The sequence below is a fragment of the Hemiscyllium ocellatum genome, chromosome 21 (assembly GCF_020745735.1).
Source record: "Hemiscyllium ocellatum isolate sHemOce1 chromosome 21, sHemOce1.pat.X.cur, whole genome shotgun sequence".
In the NCBI taxonomy this organism is placed as follows: Eukaryota; Metazoa; Chordata; class Chondrichthyes; order Orectolobiformes; family Hemiscylliidae; genus Hemiscyllium; species Hemiscyllium ocellatum.
This window is the reverse complement of record NC_083421.1, coordinates 4,918,293-4,939,040: the sequence shown is the minus strand read 5'-3', so window position 1 is coordinate 4,939,040 and position 20,748 is coordinate 4,918,293. Positions and strand designations below refer to the sequence as shown.

Here is a 20,748-nt window from a genome sequence, read left to right as displayed (position 1 = left end):
CCGAAGTAGGTTTTTTACACAGAGTTGTGAATGCTTGGAATGCGTTACCAGTGGTGGTGGTGGAAGCGAAGTCATTGGGGACAAGACATGCACATAGATAGCAGTGAGTTGAGGGGTGCGTAGGTTAAGTTACTATGTTTTACATTAGGATTAAATCTCGGTATAACATCGTGGACGTAAGGGCCTGTTCTGTGCTGTACTTGTCTATGTTCTATGATTAGGGATAGTCGGCATGGCTTTGTGTGTGGGAAATCATGTGTCTCGTACTTGATTGAGCTGTTTTTGAAGAATTAACAAAGAGGATTGATGAGGGCAGAGTGGTAGATGTGATCTCTATGGACTTCAGTAAGGCGTTTGGTAAGGTTCCCCATGGGAGACTGGTTAGCAAGATGAGATCTCACAGAATACCGGGAGAACTAGCCATTTGGATACAGAACTGGCTCAAAGTTAGAAGATAGAGGGTGGTGGAGGTAGATTGTTTTTTGGACTGGAGGCCTGTGATCAGTGTAGTGCCACAAGGATCGGTGCTGGGCCCCTGCTTTTTGTCATTTATATCAATGATTTGGATGTGAACATATGAGATATAGTTAGTAAGTTAGCATTTGAAACTAAAATTGAATGCATAGCAGACAATGTAGTATGTTACCTCGGATTACAATGGGATATTGATCAGATGGGCAAATGGGCTGAGGAGTGGCAGATGGAGTTTAATTTAGATAAATGTGAGGTGCTGCATTTTGGAAAAGCAAAGCTTAGCAGGCCTGATACACATAATGGTCAGGTCCTGGGGAGTGTTGCTGAACAAAGAGACCTTGCAGTGCACATTCATAATTCCTCGAAAGTAGAGGTGCAGGTAGATAGTGCACTTGAAGAAGTGTTGAGATGATCACACCAAGCACTACTGATGCTGCCTGACCTGAACACAATGACCAGGATGGATAAGATGTGGGCATTGCTGGAAGTCAGAGTCTATACAATGTGGACCTGGGGAAGTGCAGCAGGTCAGGCAGTATCAGAGGAGCAGGAAAGTTGATGTTTTGGGTCGGGGCTCTTTGTCAGTCCTGATGAATAGTCCTGACCCAGAACGTCTGCTTTCCATCCCCATTGTATTCATGCTGGTCATCCAGCACCTATTTATTCTGGTCCCACGTTCTGGCACTCAGCGTGTAATCGATATTGTAGTGCTTGGTGTGATCATCTCAACACTACTTCCAGGCTGCAATGTTTCCTGCATCTGTCACCATTTCAGATGCTGCCTGACCCGCTGAGGATCTCCAGCACTTTTTGTTTTTATTGTGGATTTCCACCATTTTGCTGAGGCACTTCGAGTCAGAGAGTCATCCAGCACGGAAACAGGCCCTTCAGTCTAACTCGTCCATGTCGGCCAGATATCCTAATCTGATCCAGCTCCATTTGGGAGAGTTGGCCTATATCACACATGAACACTTTCTATTCATGTACCCCTCCAGACACCTTTTAAATTTAATTTGACCTGCGTTCATCATTCCTATAGCATCTCATTCCATACGCTCACCAACCTCTGAGTGAACCGTTTGGCCCTCAGGTCCATTTGAAACATTTCCCCTCTCACCTAAAACCCAACGCCCTGTAGTTTTGAACTCCCCGACACTGGGTGGAAACAAAGACCTTGGCTATTCACCCTGTCTGTGCTTCTCCGTAAGGTAACCCGTCAGTCTCTGACGCTCTGGGGAAAAAGCCCCAGCTTATTCAGCCTTTCCCTTTAACTCCACAGTCCTAACAATAGCCTTGCAGATATTTTCTGAAACTCTCCTCAAGTTTTGTAAAACAGAGTCACAGAGATGTACAGAATGGAAACAAACCCTCTGTCCTAATCGTCCATGCCAACCAGCTCATTTATGCATGTAGCAAGCAAGTTGTCCCTACGGTCCCCTTGAAGTCTTTCCCCTCTCACTTTAAACCTATGCCCTCTGCTTTTGGACTCCCCTATCCTGGGAATAAAGAAACTGACTAGTCACCATGTTGTTGCTCCTCACAACTATATAAAGTTGTATAAAGCCATCCCACTGCATCTCCTGCTCCAGGGAAAATAGTCTCAGCCCCTCCCTATGGTTCAAATGTTCCAATACTGGGAACACCCTTGTAAATCTTTGATCAACTTGTTCAGGTTTCCCAACATCTTTCCTGTAGCAGGGAGACCAGAATGGAAAGCAGTCTGGGGATTCCAAAAGTGGCCGAGCTAATATACTGTCCAACCGAACCATGATCTCCCAACTCCTATACTCAATGCACTGCCCAATAACAGCTAGCATACCAAACACCACCTTCACCGACCTGTCTACCTTCGACCCCACTTTCAAGGAATTATCAACCCATTCTGCACAGTGCTTTTGTTCTGGTACACTTCCCAGGAACTTGTCATTATGAGGTTGAGTCCTATTGTTGTAACATTTTTTTCCAAAATCAGGGAGATTAGAATTGAATGTAGTATTCTAAAGCTGGCCTCACCAATGCCCAGTACAGTCACAACTGTAGCTAATTCCTATACTCAGTGACCAAATCCCTACAGTGTGGAAGCAGGCCATTCGACCCATGAGACTATGCCAACCATCTGAACTTGTGTATTTCCCCTATCCATGCCTCTCATGATTTTGCAAACCTCGATTTTGCAAGCCTCTGACGCTCCAGGGAACACAGCCTATTCAACTTCTCCCGGTAGCTCAAATCCTCCAGTCCTGGCAACATCCTTGAAATTCTTTTCTGACCCCTTTCAAGTTTCACAATATTGTTTTGATAGGAAGGCAACCAGAATTGTATGGATTATTCCAACAGTGGCCTAAGCAATGTCCCGTGCAGCCGCAATATGATCTCCTAACTCCTGTACTCAATGCTTTGACCAATAAAGGAAATCATACCAAATGCTGCCTTCACTATTCTATCTACCTGCGACTCCACTTTCAAGAAGCTATGAATCTGCACTCCATGGTGTCTTTGTTCAGCAATGCTCCCGAGGACCTTATCATTAAGTGGATAAGTCCCTACTGCAGCACCTCACATTTTTCTAAATTAAACTCCATCTGCCACTCCTCAGCCCATTCGCCCATCTGATCAAGTTCCCATTGTACTCTGAGGTAATCTTTTTCACTGTCTATTACACCTCCAATGTTGGTGTGATCTGCAAACTTACTAACCATACCTCCTATGTTAGCATTCCAGTCATTTATATAAATGACGAAAAGTAGTGGATCAAACAACGATCGTTGTGACACTCCACTGGTCACAGGGCTCAAGTCTGCAAAGCAGCCCTCCACCACTCTGTCTTCTACCTTTGAGTCAGTTCTGTATCCACATGGCTGGTTTCCTCTGTATTCCATGAGATCTAACCTTGCTAACCAGTCTCCCATGAGGAGCCTTGCGGAACACCTTACTGAAGTCCACGTAGATCATGTCCACCGCTCTGCCCTCATCAATCCTTTGTTACTTCTTCAAAAGACATTCTTCCCTTTGGAAAACGTAACAGTTACAGCACCAGAATAATCACCCACCGTGTCTGTGTGGATCATGATGCCATTCCAAACTAATTCCATCTGCCTGTACATGATCCATATCCCTGCCACCCCATGCCTGCTTGTGTCTGCCCAAATGCCTCAAAAACATTGTGATTGTTTCTGCTTTTACCATCTCCCAGGAGAGTACATTCTAGTCAACTACCACCTTCTGCTAAAGAAACTTGCCTGACATAACTCCCTTTAAACCTGCACAGATATTGTTGGAAATGCCCAACAGGTCATGCAGCATCTGTGAAGAAAAATGAGTTAATGTTTCGGGACTGGTCCCCCTTCCTCAGATACGTTAACTCTAATTTCTCTTCACAGATGCTGCTGGACCTGCTGAGCTGTTTCAGAAACTTCTGTTTCTCTTCCTGGTTTACAGCATCTGCAGTTGTTTTGATTTTCATTTCCTTTAAACTGCCCCCTCTCCTCTTAAATGTGTGGCTCTAGAATTTGTCACTTCCACCTTGGAAAAAAGATTCACATTATTCACTCTGTCTGTGCCTCTCGGGTTACCCCGCAGCTACTGACTTGCCAAAGACAAAAGTTTTTCCAGCCTCTCCCAATCCAGACAACATCCTGGTAAACCTGTTTTCACCCTCTCCAAAGCCTCCAAATCCCCTTGAAGTCTTTCCCCTCTCATGTTAAACCTATGCTGTCTACTTTTAGATTCCCATACCCTGGGGTAAAAAAGAAACCATGACTAGTCACCCTATCGTTGCTCCTCATAATTTAATAAAATTCTACAATGCCACCTCAAGCGTCCAGTGATCCAGGGAAAATAGCCTCAGCCTATTCAGCCTCTCCCTATGGTTCTAATGTTCCAATCCTGGCAAGACCCTTGTAAATCTTTTCTGAATTCTTTCAAGTTTCCCAATATCCATCCTATAGCAGGGAGACTGGAATTGAAAGCAGTATGGAAATTCCAAAAGTGGCCGAGCCAATAAACTGTACAACCGAAACATGATCTCCCAACTCCTATCCTCAATGTACTGCCCAATAACAGCTAGCATTACAAACACCACCTTCACCGACCTGTCTACCTTCAACCCCACTTTCAAGGATCTATCAACCCACACTGCACGGTCTGTTTATTCGTCAAAATTTCCCAGGACCTTGTTATTGAGGTTGAGTTTATTGTCGTAACATCTTTCTGAAATCAGGGAGACGAGAATTGAATGTAGTATTCTAAGTATTCTAAGGTCACCCCTCAGTTTCCGACACTCCAGGTAAAACTCCTGGCAACATCCTTGTAATACCTTTCTGACCTATTTCAAGTTTGAGAACATTCTTCTGATCGGAAGACCAGAATTGCATGGAATATTCCAAAAGTTGCCTAATCAATGTCCTGTACAGCCACATTATGACCTCCCAACCCCTATACTAAACACTCTGACCTATAAAGGCAAGCAGACCAACTGCCACCTTCACTATCTTATCTACCTGCGACTTTACTTTCAAGGAACTATGAAGCTGCATAACAAGGTCTCTTTGTTTAGCCGCACTCCCCAGGCACTTACTATTAACTGTACGCGTCCTGCTAAGGTTTGCTTTTCCAAAATGCAGCACCTCGCATGTTTTTCTAAATTGAACTCCTCAGCCCATTTGCCCATGTGATCCAGATGCCTTGTACTCTGAGGTAATCTAATTCACTGGGGGAGGATTTTGCAGCAAGTTAACCGAACACATTTTATGAAAATTCAGCAATGTTATGGAAAGGGACAAGGATGGGCCTGCAATTAGAGTTCTAACTTGCTTCATTTCAGTTCAACCAGATATGATTTTGCCAGTGTGCAGGATGGTTCTCTTCAGAGGGTGGAGGTGGGGAATATAAATGGGAGGTTCCAGATTGATTTTTCTCCAATGTGATTCCGAGTAGGAAGGAAATCCGAGGACCTGGCGGGAGGATTCACCAACACGCGGGAGGCTCTGAGTCAGAATCATTGATTTGGTTCTTAGTCTGCAGACAAGAGCTAGGTAACTGAATTCAAGGAGAGGAGAGAGATTGTGAAAACTGGGTGTGGAGGAAAGGAGTGAGGAGATTGGTTTGGTCTTCAGTTAACAAGAGAGAGAAATTGTGAGACTGAGATTTAAAGCTTTGGGGGGAACAAGGAAACTACAATTTAATACTATCATTATCTTATAAAGTTCCATCCTGTATTAACAGTGGTGAGTTGTTTTCTCTGTTGTAGGGTACTGAAAGGGTGGATTTGTGAATGAGAAATTCAAATTGAGCTTCATGTTCAGACCTGATGGTTACTGGATCCGTGCCGACCTGAATATCATTGGCCTTTTCATCTGGAAGGAAAGGTGTGTATTCTGTCCGTGGACAAGATTTCAAATGTCAGTGTGTCTGGAAAAAATTACTGCGACACAGCCAAGTCCATGTTACCAAAGTTTGTAGCTTTGAATGGAGGCTGTTTATCAGGATTATCTCCATGGCAACGGCAGTTAAAAAGGTCTAGTTCAATTCAGCACATTGTGTTTTAACATCGCATCCCTCCCCCACACCCCCCGTGGCTCATTTCCATACCTGACAGGCGCTTCAGTTTCAGTGGGATTGTCTGTCAGGATTCTGATGTGGAGGAGACGGTGTTGGAGTGGGGTGGACAAAGTTATAAATCTCACAACACCAGATTATAGTCCAGCAGGTTTTTTTGGAAGCACTAGCTTTCCGAGCACGGTGTAATTTTTAACTTTATCAGGTCTACTTCTATGATGACAGACTTCTTCAGTTAAGTACTTCAATAATTACAGAGGCCACATGTTCCCCTCTAGCAGTATGCTATTCTGGCCCTCGGGTTAGCTACTCGTCACTTTTTATCCCCAGTCCCATCTAGCTTTCTGTTGATCTTTAAAGTTTTTCTAATCTCCTAGTTTCTCGCTGATCATTGCCAATTTATATGCCTTCTATTACAATTTGATAGACTCCCTTATTTCCTTAGCCACTCATGGCAGATTACTCCTTTTCCTCCAGTCCTTTCTTTTCACTGATATAAACTTTTGCTAAGCACTTTGAAAAATTGCTTTGATATTTCTCCACTGGCTGTCAACTACCCCATGGTAAACTCTTTGCTTCCAGTTTACATTAGCCAACTCCTGTCTCATCCTATTGTAGTCTCCTTTGTTTAAGCACAGGATTTTGGGACTGGATTTAATCTTCCCGCTTTCCATCTGTATTCTAAATTCATCCTTACTTGTCACAAGTCTTTTATCAGATTACAAGGTGAGGGGATGTTACCTGGGTGTTTTGGTTATCATTATCAGTGACCTTAACTTTGTAATAAAGTACAGGATAGATATTCACAACAGAGTATTCTGGACAGTGTGAATGAACGACACAGTCTAAAATCATAAATCACTATCTCCCCTCAGTTTAAAATTGCAAAATCATTATCTCCTACATGCTTCCTCACTATCTAAGTTTGGAACACTAATCCACCAGATTATCCTACATTTTCCGAAAAACTCCTTGGGTGAATGTGGTGAGTTTTGGATTCAGCTTTCCTGTTATTACCGTAAGAAGATGAGCACTGGGCACAGGAGAGGCGGTGTAGCCTTTCGATGATGATTGAGCTCCCCTCGGTCTCAGCTGGATTTTCCCACCTTCTCTCTCTCCCCCTTCATCTCATTGCAAATTCAACATCTGTATCTCTTCATTAAATCTGCTCATTGTCCTGGCATCCACCGCATTTTGAATAGGGAATTCCACAGATTCACAACACATTGAGATAAGCACATTCTTCTTCCTGAGAATAGGATAGAATCCCCATTGTGCAGAAACAGGGTATTCATCCACCGAGTCCACACCAGCCCTATGATGAGCATCCCATTCAGACCCACCCATTCCCTGTGACCATGCATTTCCCATGGTTAATGGCTTAACTGGCACATACATGGACACTGTGGGCAATTTAGTTTGGCCAACCCACCTAACCTGCACATATTTGGACTGTGGGAGGAAACTGGAGCACCCAGAGGAAACCCACGCAGACATGGGGAGAACGTGTAAACTCCACACAGTCACCTAAGGCTGGAATCAAACCCGGGTCCCTGACGCTGTGAGGCAGTGGTGCTCGCCACTGAGCCACCTCTGCTTAAAATCTACTCCCCCTTATTAACCTCCCCGCCCCGCAATTGGCTGAATCTGTGTTCTTTGCATCAGAAATCAGTTTGTGGAAGCAGGTGTCTCAGTAAAACCCAGTGACAGTCCATATGTCCTGTCTGTCTGAATGGGGATCCTATACCCAACACCTTCCACCCCACACTTTTCATTCACTTTCCAGAGACAGGGCTCCAGTGGCTTCATGGGGACTACAACTCCCACAATCCCTGAGGTGGGGACCACACGTCTGTGTGGAAGCCTGGCACTGTACATGTACAGAATGTGGGCCGATTTTGGAGCATGTGCTTTGGGGTAACTAGCGGAAAGTACTTCACACTGTGATTGGCTGGAGGAGGAACATATCGGTTGGGGGGGCGGGGGGTCAAAGTGTCACTACACCCATGTGGGGCCAAAGGCCATCCCCAACTTGTCATAAGACTGGGCATCGACCAATGGGAAACAAAGAAGGATCTGACCCATTCTCCCAGACTGAAGGTTCCTCTTCTGTCCAGGATCTGACACCTCCCTTTCTGTTTCCTTTTCTTTCATTCTGCTGTTACATTATTGACTTGCAGCAACTGAAGGGAAAGGAAGTGAACCCAGAAAGGGTGCAGAGTCTAACCAGGGACGGGAAGTGGTGACATGGATCTGTTTATCAGTAACTCCATGAGAATGGGGAGGGTGTACGTTAGGGGGTAGCAGAGTCAGAATGGTGGGAGAGAGTAAGTGAGCTGGAGGGTTACAGCTTTGGGGGAAGGAAAGGGGAAAAAGATACTCCAGAGAAACTAGAATTGTCTGTTCTGAATTTCTAACCTGTACATATTCCTTTATACAGGGTACTAGATCGTGAAGATTTGCAGACTGAAATCTCAAACTCGTGCAGATTTTGATTAAGTTAACCAGCATTTGAAGAACCAAAGATGGAGAATGACTCGGCCAAAATCCTGCACACTCTCCCTCCCAGCATTGTTGGTCTTTCTGCACCAAATGGACTGTGAATGGTACAAGACAGCAGCTCACTACCACCTTCTCAAGGGTAACTAGAGATGGGGAATAAATGCTGGCTGAGCCAGTGATGCCCATATCCTGGAAATGGCTTCTATCTCTGAACCCCAGTTGATGTTACTGCAGGATGGTGAGGGACACTGAGTGCATCCTCCAGGAGGCAGCACCATCACATTACCCCTGCCTACACCCACACAGTAACACCGCAATGTCACTGGAACAAAAGGCAGTGAAACCAAAGGAGGACTTAGATATAGTTCTTCAAGGTAGAGCCATGAAAGGGGATTGGAGCACAGCAGGAACAGGAGACTGAGCTGGATGGTCAGCTGTTTCCCATTGAATGGTGGAGCAGGATTGAAAGGCTGAATGGTCTCCTCCTGCTGCTATCTCCCAGGTATGTATATAACCATGGAGCCCGGGTAGGAAGAAGTGGGCAGGGATTCTCCAGGAGATTGCACTTCCAAAACAGTTTTCAATGAGGGATGGTTTGATGGATTTTATTTAACGATTTTAAATTTTAAGGTTTGCAAATTTGTTTTTATTTTGTTAAAGTTTAGTCCACAAAAAATAAAAGTAAAAGAAATGAAACTATCTGAATATAATAGTTTTTAAAATTTCAAATGCCCTATAGAACAAATTCCTGTCTATTCCTGGACACCATTATTTTCCAGCTGCTCAAACTCCAGGGAAATATTCCCACCCTGTCTGAACCTTTGGTGTGATTTAACTGCTTTTCAGTTCTCGTTCTGAGTGTTGTGAAGTGTTCTTTTTCCCCTATTTCTCCTACTCAGAAGTGTTATCACAGCAACCTTCCCACCATCAAAATCATCATTACGCCATTTTGCTTTTGGTTAATCACCCGCAGTAAACCACCCGTGTAACTAATTGAATATTTATAAACAAGGCCCATGACGTGCAAAGCAAACCATTACAAGTGACAGAGTGGGAAGGGACTCAATCAAAGTAGAGTTGGGGGGGGGAGGGGGCAGCGGCGGAAATAAAGCAATGTATCCCCTGTGGTGGCCACCACTATCTGAAGGCATCGAGGGCATTGATACACACCACATGCTCCTTCTCCAAGGACACCCTGCTGTGTAGCATTTATCCTCAATCATAGAATAGAATCCTGACAGTGTGGAAGGAGAGCATTGGCCCATCAAACCCCACTGACCATCTGAAGAACATCACGCCAGAGCACTCCATCCCTGTAATACTGCATTTCCCATGGCTGGTCCACCTAGTCTGCACAATCCTGGACACTGTGGACAATTTAGCACGACTGGTCCACCTAACCTGCACATCTTTGGACTATGGGAGGAAAGCGGACCACCTGGCGGGGACCCATATTATCATGGGGAGAATGTGGGAACTCCACATTGACCAAGGCTGGTCTCTAATCTAGTACGTGGTGCTGTGAAGCAGCAGTGCTACGATCATAATTTAAATCAAAACATATGATCATTGCTTATTATCACATTGCTGTTTGTGGATACTTATTGCCCAGAGCGACATTGACCATCTGAATGGCCTCTCCCCTGAGTGGGCTCACTGGGGTCTCAGCAAGTGGTGCATTTGAGTGAATCTCTCCCCACACTGGGAACAAGTGAATGGCCTTTCCGCATAGTGAGCTCGCTGGTGTTTCAACAGGTCACTAAGTGTATCCTTTCCCACACACTGGGCAGGTGAAAGACCTCTCCCCGATGACAATGCACTGATGTCTCTGCAGGTGGGAGATTTGAATGAATCCTTTATCGCACATTGAGCAGGTGTAGGGTCTAAACCCACTGTGCTATCTCTGGTGCCTCAGCAGATTGTAAGATCGAGTAAACCCTTTCCCATACATGAGGCAGGTGAGTGGCCTCTTCGCAGTGTGACTGTGTTGGTGAGTGTCCCACTGGGAGGGGGAGGTAAATTCCTTCCCATAATCCCCATATTTGCACACCCTCGCCCTGGTCCCGTCATAATGGTGTCTTCCCAGATCACATGACCGGTTAAATATTCGACCACATGCGAAACATGGGAATGATTTCTCTGGGTTGGGAATGCTGCTTTCCCTTTCCATATTACCGATAAGGATCAGGACCTGCGGAATTGGATGACTCTGCAGTTGATGTGATGTGAAAGCTGAGTTTCCCAGCTGGGAACTCTCTCTCTCCCTATCATTACTACAACTCCCAACACCAGCTCTCCCTTCAGTTCTCCTGAATTGCTAAATTGGGACTAATGCAATGACCTCCGTAATGTGCCTTTCTCTTACCTGTTTCCGAAAGTAAATTAGGAACATTTTGAATAACTGCGCACTTTACCAGAAGAACCCACACCTATTCTATCATTTGAAAGTTTTAACCCATGGGAAATTTGTTCCCTGCTCCAATGACAGTTATAATGTTCTCACCACTTCTACGGAGCCAGTGCAGGTCAATTCTAACAGTTATCAATAAATTGTATCTGAACAGGGTGTCCTCACAACAGGAAGTGCTCTGACACTCAATGCCTGTAAGTTGTGTCTTTTTTCATGTATCTGGCAATACAACTGAAGATATTTTATACAGTAACCTTACACTCTCAATTGCCATTTCCAGTCCATGAAGCAGCCAGTAACATGCACCAGTGACTGGAATTCTGATGACAGCATCGCTCTGGCTGGAGAGATTGAAGAGCGTGAAACTGTCTTCTCTGAAGTATCTAAAATGAAACACTTGAAATGAACAAAATTCTTCAAGAGCTCGATAGGACAGATACAGGAAGGATGTGCTCCCTGGCTGGTGTATCTGGAATGAAACCAGCACTAACTGCAGTATGTTACCCAGCATCCCCTTTAGTTGTATCAATGTTTAAGATGTATTTGCTGCTCTAATTCCACTCTCTTGATCACTCCCGTTTGTAACTGCTGTAGTGTTGTGGGCACTGCAAATTGATAACATTTGATTCAATCCATCCCAAAACCCCTCTGTGTCTGTGTCTCACTTTTGTTCACCGACACCCTCATTCAATCTGACCTCCTTACAAACCCTGAAATGATATTTCCTCAGAGGGCTTAGAATGAAATGTTCACAGAATTATTACTGCGCAAAATGAGGTGGTTTGCCTCATCAGCTCTCCAAAGGATCACCTCACCGAATGCTATTCTTCTACCTTTACCCCATAAACCTTCCCATTCGTCCTCTTCCAGTAACTGTTCAATTCTATTCTCTTCATTGTACCTGACTCCACCACACTCTTTGGCAGTGCATTCCTGACCATAAACATTTTTCTGCATGAAAACGTTTTGTCTCATGTCACATGTGCTTCTTTTGTCAATCCCTCTACATCGGTGCCTGCTCATTATTGATTCTTTCATGCATGCGAACAGTTTGTCCTGATCTATTCTCACGAGACCCCTGTTGGAGGTATCTTTACCCAGTATCCCCTGGGATGGTGAATATCATCTCACCCAGTAACAGGAGACCATTCAGGTGCTCTCACTGTGGGACTGGGTTCAGGACACCATCCAGCCTCACTGTACTCCAGTGAATACACACTGGGGAGAGGCCATTCACCTGCTCTGAGTGTGGGAAGCAGTTCACTCAGACATCCAGCTTGATGAAACACTGGCGAGTTCACAAGTAACCACAGCCATTGGATTTATTTTGTTTGTTCATGGGATCACGGCATCACTTGCTGGGCCAGCATTTGTCATCCATTCTGACTGCGCAGGAGATGGTTCAGAGTCAACCCCATTATTCAGGGTCTGGATTCACATGTCGGCTGGACCAGGCCAGAATTACCACAGTTTCCCAGGCCCAATGACATGATGAGTTGCTTTCTGGTCTATTATCCTATTTCGGAAATAATAATGAATAATTTTTGCAGTTGAATTAAAAGTGAAAGACCAAAATGGGTTTTATTCTGATTGAGTATGTCCTCCTGTTTCCTCAGTTGCTATTGACAATCTCATTCCCCCCGCACCAGAACCTGTTCCAGAGAGTGTTACAGAAAAGGCAGAATGGTCAGCTGCAGCTGGTCTCCTGACCGGTCACTTGACACAAAGGTTCACTCTCCACAGATGCTGACAGTTCTGTTGAACTTTCCCCAGCAATGTTTGTTTTTGTTTCTGATTTCCCTGCATTTGCAGATAGTTAGTTTTTCAATATTCATCTTGTCTGTTGCAGAGGATTTTATCGAGGAATTTAGAGGGTTTTGAAAACTGCAAGTTAGGCCACAAATCAGCCATGATCTATTGAATTGCAGTGCATGGTTGAGGGGCTGAAAGGTCTCCTCCTCTTCCAATGAAAGTTGTCCATCTGCAGCTTGTGGTAACATTTCCCCTCACTGCTCACTTCACCTCCATGTCTAACACACTGTTACTGACTGAACAAACCTCCTGTGTTTGAACTAAACCTGCTCATGTTCAGTGGCTCCCTTACCTGCCATCCGTGTTTAACTCTCATCATGGAATGCTGTCTCATATTACTGCGGGAATGCTCACAAAGGACTCAGCCCGGAGTCTGTATCCCCTGGGATCCACAAAACCCATTTATTTCCTCCTTCCTCTCTCATTCTGGCTATTGAACTCTCGATTTCAATCCATTTTCCTGCCATGCTCTTCAACATTCCCATGTGGATGGACTACAGGCAGCTGGGATTTAATGAAGGGAAGTGGGGATTAGGCAGAACTACGAGGAGAGGCGACAGCAAAGACAGTTCACATTGTAACAGCAGAGTTTCTCTGTGACCCAGTGAATGGTGAGGCACCTGAGTTTGTAGGGGGAGACAGATTTAATGAGGGATTTGGTAAGATACTCAGACATTGACCTGTCCATCTGATTGTTAACACAGAAGAAAGACAAAAGAAAGATACACATTTAGATAGCACCTTTGACCTGGGGCAATGAAACATGCTCCAGACCCAATGATTCCAACCTCAAATCTCTGAGCCCATAAAAACAAAGCTTCCTACTTATGACAGGTTGTCCCTCAGCCTCCTCTTTTCTTGAGTTGTTCAGCCTTTCCTGGTAATTATAATCTCTATGTTCCTGTAAGATTTGGGATGAATCCTTTATTATTTTTCTGTTCCTTGTGAGTGATGCCAGCAGCAGAAACAGTTCCTGACCTGTGAGGGGTTTCGGTTGGAGTATTTGTATTTACTAATTCATTCTCACCCTCACATACACAGTGTGAATTTGCTGTAAAACAGAAGAAAAGCATTGAGTGAGCACCCACAGAAACATAGAGGCAGCATGTGTACATGAGCTGAAAGAACCTGGCATGAGGAAAACGTGACGACAATCGCAACTAGTTAGAGTCACAGGTGCAGAAAGAGGCTATTCGATCCATCGAACCTGCAATGACCTGCTTTCCCACCCTGCCTCCATAACCCCACATTTGCCATGGCTAACCCAACCGGCTGAACCTGCACACTACAGGCCATGTTAGCACGGCCTGCACATCTGTGGGAGGGTCACAGATTACATCCAAATGCTCGGAATTGTGGATGAAGGCTCACGAATATTTGACTCTGACACAAATGCTCTGTTTTTAAAAATAAAATCTGGAGGAAACTGCAACCAGAAAGATTTCCAATTATTCTGGGGAAAGAGAATTCAAAACTCGTGCTACTGACCCAGGGGACACAGTGAAAGTTAGAGGCCTGGGAACCATCAGAAATGTAACAGGTTGTGAGGAAGGTGGTGGTCAGACAGGGACAAAAAGACAGTCTGTCACAAGGGGGAAGGGGGGAGAGATTAAACAGCAGAAATGGTGGTCCCTCAAGGCCACAGGGAATGGAGTTAGGGCTGGGAAAGAAACCAGGAAACAAGACATGCAGCTGTCAAAGAAATACTTTGGAAAAACAGATTATAACAATATAGACAGCAGAGTTCACAGTCTGAAATTGTTGCTTTCGTTGGTGAGTACAGAATGTTGTAAAGTCTGGGTAGTTCTATTATAAGCAACACATATAGGATGGGCCAAGTGGCCGTGATCTGTGCTGTAACTTTCTGATATTTCTTATCTGACATTTGGAGTTCAAGTCTGATGATGATGTTAATAAATTTTCTAATTGGACTGGAGTTTAATATTCTGGAGAAATGTCAAATAAATCACATTGATCCTATTCTGCAGGCCTTAGTCCATAGCCCTGCATGTTCCAGCATTTCAGTTACATCCATGTCCTGCTGGTGGGACAGGATATACAGGGATGGTGATGGTGGTGCCTGGGACATTGTAAGATATGATTCTGCGTGTATGACTGTGTAAGGCTGTTGGTTGACTAGTCTGTTTTCTAGCTCACCCAATACGATGCTGGCAGGGTGAGAAACTACATTTGGAGCTCCTCTGCTCACCAGTTCCTTTCCTTTCTGCTTTTTCTTATTTCTTTCTCTCAGTCACCCCCTTGCAGTCTCTGACACAAACGTCTCAACATTGAATCATGATATCAGGATAACCCTGTATCCTATGCCTCATTATTTTGTGAATGAGCCTTCCATGGGGAACATTATCAGACACCTTGCTAAAATCCAGATACACCACATCCACTGCTCTGTCCTCACAAACGTGTTTGTCACATCCTCAAATAATTCCATAAGGTTTGTGAGGCATAACCTGCCGCTCACAAAGCCATGCTGACCATCTCTAATCAATCTATGCTTTTCCAAATAATCATAAATCCTGTCTCTCAGAATCCTCTCCGATAATTTGTCCACAACTGATGTCAGACTGACTCATCGATGATTCCCAGGATTATCTCAATTGCCTTTCTTGCATAAGGGAATAATGTTTGCCACCATCCAATCATCTGGTAGGACTCCGGTGGACAATGAGGATGCAAAGACCGTCACCAAAACACAGTAATCCCTTCCCTCATTTTCCATTACAATTCTAATATATCCTTTCTGGCCCAGGAGTCTTATCTATCACCATGATTTTTCAATATGTTCAGCACATTCTCCATCTTAACATCAACTGGTTCGGGCATTTCAGCCTGTTTCACGCTGTCCTCACAAAGGACAAGTTCACACTCACTCATGAATACTGAAGCAAAGTACACATTAAGGACCTCCCCTACCCCCTCTGACTCCTGGCACAAGTTTGCTTCACTATTAGGGGTATAAATATGGAATTATGTCTCAGCACTGAATTAATGTAAAGATGTTGCAGTGTACAATCACTCGATTACTTTGAATATTGAACTGTATTTTAACTGAGAAAACACAGTTGAATTGATTTCATTATATTTCACTTCATGCTAACATTTATTGTATTTCGAATCACAATAAGAGTTTCCTTTTTACATATATAAAACTTACTTAAAATTCATCGCACGTTTACGTACAGAAAATAGCATTATCATCTGCTTGTTCCTTCCTTTTTCAATGACTGTTCATTTTGAAATTGTGGAAGCTGTACTTTGTTGAAAGGAAGGGAAATTGTCTTCAGCTGAATATTCACATTGATTTAAAAATGCATCAGTCAAAGTACAATGATCACGCAGTTTTGTCAATTTGTCTTTCAAAGAATTGTCATGAGATTCCTGTTTATTTACGACCATCATTCTTTTATTCTATTGTTATTGTAAAATAGTTTAATTTCCAGTCCATTACACACAGAAACTACCGAATTAATTCCCATTTAAATTACAACAATAAAACAGCTGATTAGTTTTCATTTGATTAACCACATTAAACATAATATTGCAGTCCCGCCGTGCTGAGTGGGAACATTATCAAAGGAGCTTGTGAGGCTGTGGCAGTGTCTCTATTACTAGACCTGAGGGATGGTTTCAGGTCACACCTTCAACAGAAATATATCAAGAGCTGCTCTGAATGTTGATTAGAGAGTAGCTAAGCGCAGACTGAATTGCTTTTCAATCCAACATTAGATCTGCTTTTATATGTAATATCAATAATCACAAATCTGATGCTTATTTGTGTCAGGTTACCAAGAAATGTGTACGGGAATCCCCCATTTTTGGAAAGTTCGCTTTAGCCACTTTGCTTTTACAAAAGACTTACAGTTGTCCCTAGTTTCTCTAACTGAGAGAAATCTGAAGAGGATTTTCACTTTAACGAAAAAGGGGGGGGTGGGGGATGTTTCCCATATAAATTAATGCTTCTTCGATTTATGCATTAACAGCTTGTGAAAGGTTTCATAATAACGCTATACTTTCTGATAGTGGTGATACCTGTATCTAATTCTGTTGCTTATAAGTTCCTGGAGAATATTTGAAAATGTTGCAGAATTAAAGATTACGATGTTTAAGTAATGTGATTGATCTTTTTTTGTTACAAAGGGGCAAGTCCAAACAATTGAAACACATTAAACATTATTCTCTCATGCTATAAATTTGAAATAACGTTGATATCTTCTTCAGTAAACTAACAAATGCTCCCACCTATTACTTGTCAGTCAGCTGGTTACCTACTTTGTAACTAAATGTTGTGATTCACTTAAGTATTACTCTGTCCTTTAATCAAAGTGTATTTGTAATTGTTGTTCAATTTATGAATTGCCAGGAAATTGTTTTTATTTTTCCATTCACCAGTCTCCCTGCTTTAGGAAAGATGTTGGGAAACTTGCAAGAGTTCAGAAAAGTTTTACTAGGGTGTTGCCAGTATTGGAACATTACAAGGAATTCAGAAAGGAAAGGGAGAGTCGGGATGGAGTAGGTTTTTCCAACAATGGTGAGGTCAAATATTAGTTTGTAGCAGAACGGGAGAGAAGGACATAACCAGAAAAGACAGACAGATAGAAAAAGGCACATTTTCTGTGATTTGGTGAGGGGGAGTTATGAGGAGGAGCAGCCCTACTCCAAAAGCACTATTCCTACATCCGTGAAATCACCCAACCCCACCCTAGTCTCAGCTCATTTACTGAAACACTCGCCCATCCCTGTGTTATCTCCAGACTTCATTACCCAAACACACTCCTGGCCAGCCTCCCACATTCAACTTACATGCAATCTCAACAGTATCTAAAACTCGACTGTCTAAGTTCTCACTTGTACCAAAACTTGTTGATCCATCAAAAGGCTCCTATTAACAAGCAACAATTTAAAATTCTCACCCTTGATGTAATTCCTGGCTGTGAACATCCCTGTCTCCCTGCACCACACAACCTGTGAGATCCCGACAACTCATTTTCTTTCAGACTCCCAACGATTTTTTTTTCATTGCTTCATCTATCTGGCTGTTTCTACTGTTGCCAAGGCAACATGGTCTGGAATTCCCACCCTAACCCTCTCAGACCTGCTTTCCTCCTTTATTCCTGAAAACCTGCTTATTTGGCAATTCTTTTGATAACCTGACCTAATATCCCCATCTGTGGCGTTATGTCAGAAGCTCTCAATAGTATTTCTGTGGAATTATAAACATGATAAAAAAAAACAAACTGTTATTGATTTGCACATACATTGTCAACTCTTCACTGTCGCTGAGTGAATAATCTATAACAGCACTTACCCAACCACATTGTGGGAGCAATTTCACCACACGAACTGTAGCTGTACAGGGAAGTCAAACATCACCTTCTCCACAGGCAATGGGGCTTTGGCATTGATCATTGGGATCTGTGGAAGGAGAAACACAGCTGATATTTCAGGCAGTGCTAAATGCATTACAGGGAGGAAAGTGTTGCAGCATTTGGGATTTTCAAATTTGTGTTTTACAATGTGCACTAAGTTCTGTAAAACCCCTCATTCCATACCATGAAAATTCCATTCTCTTCCTGGTCAATATGTCTTTCCTTTCCCCTGCCCTGCACCTTCACACATTTCCAATGCCTTGGCCACAACACACACTGTGCTGTCAGTGAGGTTTATCAGGTGGTAAAGTATTGTCCCGCCCCACATTCACTCCGATTGGTTGAAGGACCAACTGGCACATCCTGGTCCTCCAGCCTCGTCCCCCCACTCATTGGTCCTGCGCTGACATCAATAATCCGAGGCCCATTGTGGGCTGGAGCATGCTCAGTGCTTCCTGCTTTTGCTGCTGTTCATCAGGTATGAGAGAGAGAGAGGGCTCATCCCTGTTTCTCCTGATGTCAGACAATAACAACAACTACCTGCATTGTATGGAGCCTTTCACATTGACAAATCTCCTAAAATGCTTCACGAATGATGGAAACGTTGATTAAAGAACAATTTTTAGATACATCTTCAAGGCGGACAGAGTGGGGGTGAGGGAGGATATTCCAAATGTCTGTGTCCTCGGCAGTTCCAATCGTGGAGTGATATAGATGGGCAACAGCTTACAACGGAGACAGTTAGTGGCTAACAGTAGCTTAACAACCCCATGTCATAGCCCCCTACCCCACACACCAGGCCTTGCTCTCACAGCCTGTCATTACACACCACCTATGATTTGCCACTAACAGTCTCCATTAACAGCTAGTCACCTTCGCCCAGCCAGATGGTTATCCACTCCTTTATCCAACTGTTCTTCTCACTCTATCCACACCTACCCTTTACTCCTTTTATCTTGCCCCCCACCCCCAAAAAAACACTATCTTCTGCACATAAACTTGACTTTTTTTTCTCAGTGACATCTGTTCTGTGGAAGGAACACCGGATCGTAAACTTTAACTCCGATTTCTCATCACAGATGCTGCCAGACCTGCTGAGCTTCTCCAGAACCTCCTGGTTGTTGTTTCTGATTTACAGCATCCGCAGTTCGTTTGGTTTTAATTTACCGGGAGTTTGTAATTCAGGTCCAACAGCCTCTGTCCCAGTCTCTGCTGTCTCTCCCACCCCCACCCAGTGACACTGCACCTGCACAGCTCATGGACAGGTGATGTCTTGCTGGCCACACCCCTCATTCACTCCCATTGGCTGCAGGACCACACAGACTCTCCTCCTATTGGTCTGGAGCTGCCGTTAATTAAGCCATCCCCCATTGTGAGGTGAGTGGTTGGCTCCTCCCTCTCTCTGCCCTGGGATGAGCTTCATCATTCACAGTGAATGGGGCAGTATCACAGAGCACAGGGGCTGGGGGCTCTTCGGCCCATTGGGGCTGTACTCTCCCCCTCTGGAGATGCTGCAAATCTGTCCCAAGTCCCCTCCCATGAGCCCATAGCCTCCCAAATCTTTCCTTAAAAAGTAAAATTCCAAGTCTGTTTCAGAATACCTGCTGAATCTATGTCGTTCAGACTGTTCCAGATGCTCAGAACTTACTGAGTAAAATAGTGTTCACATTTTCACCTTGTATTATTTGCCAATTACTTGAAAGTAGTTACTAAAAATTGTGACAGGGTTAACAATTCTTCTCTCTCTTTGCAAATTCAAGACCTTGGAACCAAATCTGCACCAGATCAAAATCACTGCTTCACCTTCTCAGCTCCAAGGTAATTATCTTTGCTTCAGATAGCTCTGCACAAAAGAGAGGAATGCATCTTAATTTATTAAGATCAAAGAAACAGACCTTCCGTCCAATTCGTCCATGCCAACAAGGAATCCTAAACTAATGGATTCCCATTTACCATCTATTGGTCTGTATCCATCAAAACCCTTCCTATTCATGTACCCAATTGGAAGCCTTTTAAATGTTGTGATTTTATCAGCCTCCACTACTTCATCTGGTAGCCCCTCCCATACACACACCACACTCAGCTTGAAAAAGTCGCCACTTAGATCCCTTTTAAATGTTTGCCCTCTCAACTTAAACCCATGTGCTCTAGTTTTGGACCCATCTAACCTGAGGAAATAGGACCCCAGCTGCTCACCTTATCCATGCCCCTCGTGATTTTATAAATCTCCATGAAGTCACCCCTCAGTCTTTGACTCTCCAGAGAAAATAGCCCCAGCCGATTCAGCCTCTCCCTGTAGCCCAAATCCTCCAATCCTGGCAACGTTTTTGTAAATCTTATCCAAACCTTTTCAAGTTTCACAACATCCTTCCCAGAGCAGGGAAATTCAAACTGAAAACAGAATTCCAGAAATGGCTTAATCAACGTCCTGTTCAACCACAATATGACATCCCAGCTTCTGTATTCAATGCATTGACCAATAATGGAGAGCCTTAATGGAGTCCCATTTGCCAGCGGTTCACCCTCATCCCTCTAAAACCTCCCTCTTCATGTACCCAATCAGATGCCTTTTAAATGCTGCAATTGTTCTAGCCTCCACCCCTTCCTCTG

General features: G+C 43.8%; 2 long non-coding RNA genes across 4 annotated transcripts in view; one reads left to right on the top strand and one right to left on the bottom strand.

The window, feature by feature from the left end:
* Positions 1-20,748, top strand: part of LOC132825984 (uncharacterized) — a 65,201-nt gene that overhangs the window by 14,054 nt on the left and 30,399 nt on the right. The window contains exon 5 of one of the 2 annotated variants that reach the window (XR_009645835.1): positions 5,723-5,827. The exons of the other annotated variant lie outside the window; for it this stretch is intronic. This is a non-coding gene — a long non-coding RNA (uncharacterized LOC132825984). Of the gene's footprint in view, positions 1-5,722; positions 5,828-20,748 lie in introns of those variants that run through there. 2 annotated transcript variants of the gene reach the window in all.
* The window catches only part of LOC132825983 (uncharacterized), a 45,426-nt gene that overhangs the window by 6,738 nt on the left and 17,940 nt on the right, over positions 1-20,748 (bottom strand). For both annotated transcript variants that reach the window (XR_009645834.1, XR_009645833.1), the window contains exon 4: positions 18,078-18,184. This is a non-coding gene — a long non-coding RNA (uncharacterized LOC132825983). The remainder of the gene's footprint in view (positions 1-18,077; positions 18,185-20,748) is intronic.